The 2625-nt window shown below is 33.3% G+C and overlaps 1 long non-coding RNA gene across 1 annotated transcript; it reads right to left on the reverse strand.

Moving 5' to 3' along the window:
* Positions 1-726: 726 nt before the first annotated feature.
* On the reverse strand, positions 727-2527 carry LOC128251346 (uncharacterized). Its single transcript, XR_008267095.1, has 2 exons — positions 2091-2527; positions 727-1378 (listed from the first exon to the last, which is right to left on the reverse strand). It is a non-coding gene; the product is annotated as an uncharacterized LOC128251346 (long non-coding RNA).
* Between the last annotated feature and the right edge of the window lie 98 nt (positions 2528-2625).

Raw genomic sequence — 2625 nt, forward strand, 5'->3', positions numbered from 1 at the left:
TAATAATAATTATTATTATTATTATTATTATTATTATTAATATTATTATTGCAAAAAAAAGCTTTTGTACTTTTCTTCTTTGTACGTCTGGCCTTACATGTCTTTGACTTATGTTAGCCTTTGTGGCCAATAAAACCAGAATTAATTAATTAATTATTATTTAATGATGGCGTTACAGTTGTTGCTTCTGGTATTGTTGTTTGGCCGCAGCTCCGTACTGGTTGATCAAAAACAATCTATCCGTGGCCGTCCCGTCTTTTGTTCTCTGTGTGTATCTGTGTGTGTTTATTCTTCTTTTCAAAGCTTAGTGGAAATATATAACCACATTAATACACAATATATAAAGTCCTTGTAATAACCACGCCGTTTATTATAAACTCTGTTCTTAACTTATTGTGTTTATTGTATACACGTGTTTTCGTGCAAAGCTCCAATTCTTGTTTTCAATCGTCCAATAAAGGGAAAATTATAATTATAATTATTATCAATTGTAATTATTATTATAATTATAATAATAATAATTATTATTATTATTATTATTAAGGTGGTTAATGCTCTGAGGTGAGATTTGACTGATGTTTTTAGCAGGAGAAGCGGCTAAATGCAAACTTCCGTAGTTATAGTTCTTGTTATGGCTGTTGTTGTTGTTGTTGTTGCGGTGGTGGTAGTGGTGATGTTAGTCACGTTACAGCTGACGTTGTTCTTGTTGTTGTTGTTGACGCTGTCTTTTTGTTTATTTTCTTTTGTTTTTTCGGGTGAGGGGGGGGGGTATTTCTTTTTGTTTTTGTTTTTTTTTTGTTTCGTTTTCAATCGTTGATGTTTGCGGTTGCAACGTCTGTTAATGTTGTTGTTGGTGCGTTGATGTAAAGTGTTCCTGGTGAACGATGTTGTCCTTATTTGTTGTCGATGTAATTAACCCCTTGCAGTTACTCTTGTCGGTACTGATGGTGGCGGGGGATGGTGCTGCTGCTGTTAATGGTGTTTCTTGTTGCTGTTGGTGGTGGTGGTGGTGGTAGCACTTCTGTTCTTTTTAGTATATATATATATGTAGTTCACAGTAATGTTGCAAATATTTCTGTTGCTGTTGTTGTTGTCGTTATTATTGTTGTTACTGTTGTTGTTATAGCTGTTGACGCTGCTGTTAATATACCTGGTGGTCTCAATGTTGCTGCTTTTGTTGTTCACGCAAGTTTTCAGCTTCGGTAATATGTAATATCCAATAATACCTAAGAAGGCGCCGACAGCGATGACAATAACATACGACAGCTATGGGCTGTGGTGGCGGCGGTGGTGGCGGTGGTGGTGGTAGTGGTGGTGGTGGTGGTGTATGGAGTATTTCAACATAGATATTGTAGAGTTTGTTTCTGTCTTCTAAAACCTGTAAAGTATGTAGATATAGATAACTATATAGATATATATATATAAACTCGCACGTGTGTGTGTGTGTAGCAAGAGATTTCTTTTATCTCTGTAATGAAACAATGTTTACAAATGCATATATATATATATAAATATATCTAGATGTGTGTGTGTGTGTGTGTGTGTGTGTGTGTGTATGTATATATTTATATATCTTATCTATATAAACATGTGCACATGTATGTAGAAAGGTCGATAGTGTATCGTCTATGTTTTATACACACACATTTGCATACATATATACATGTATATGGGCGTACATGCATGCATGTGTGTGTGTATGTACGTATTACGTAATGAATATGTAAGTGTATGTATATATGTGTGTATGTACTATGAATGTACGTGTGTATATGTATGTACGTATTGTATGCCGTCACACACACAGGCAAATAAATATATCATACATACATGTCTAATATATAGACGTGTATATACATATGATGTGCATATGTATGTATGCATGTATACATGTATGGGTGTGTGTGTGTGTGTGTGTGTGTGTGTTCGTATCTATAGGTATGTATGTATATGTGTATATGTCAATGTATGTATATACGTATGCCTTCAAGCGCACATGCACAAATATATATTTTATACATACATCTGCATAATATATATATACTTATTGTATATACGCAATAATAATATAGATATACATATATACATACATAAAAAACGAAGAGATATGTGTCGTCTGCCCCACCACAAAATGTCGTCTGGACCTCCGAGTCGGATCGTCTGCCACAAGTTTTTTTAAAGATATATTTTAAACTACTTCAGTATTGTTAAACAAACCAGTTAAACTTCTTCAATTTCGTTCTTTTTTTCATTTTGTATTGTTTCTATTACATTTTTTGTCTTTCCTTCTTTATTTTTTCTTTGATCCTATGTATTTTTTTACCACCACACCACCCTTTTCCTTCCTTCCTTTCATTCTTTCGTGTCTATATACTTTTTCTTTATTATTGTAGTTTTTGTGTTTATTTTGTATTTTCTTTCTTTACATCGCATCTTTTTCTTCTTTCATTTTTTTCTCTATCTTCTACACATTCTTGTATCTCGTCTTTTCTTCTTCTTGTGTCTTTTTCTTGTGCCTTCCTTTTCTTCTTCGGCCCCTTCTTTCTCCTTGATCTTGTGTCTTCTTCATGTTCTTCTTGTATCATTCTTTTCTATATCTTCTTGTGACTTCTTTTTTTTTTTTTT

The sequence above is a fragment of the Octopus bimaculoides genome, unplaced genomic scaffold (assembly GCF_001194135.2).
Source record: "Octopus bimaculoides isolate UCB-OBI-ISO-001 unplaced genomic scaffold, ASM119413v2 Scaffold_22200, whole genome shotgun sequence".
In the NCBI taxonomy this organism is placed as follows: domain Eukaryota; kingdom Metazoa; phylum Mollusca; class Cephalopoda; order Octopoda; family Octopodidae; genus Octopus; species Octopus bimaculoides.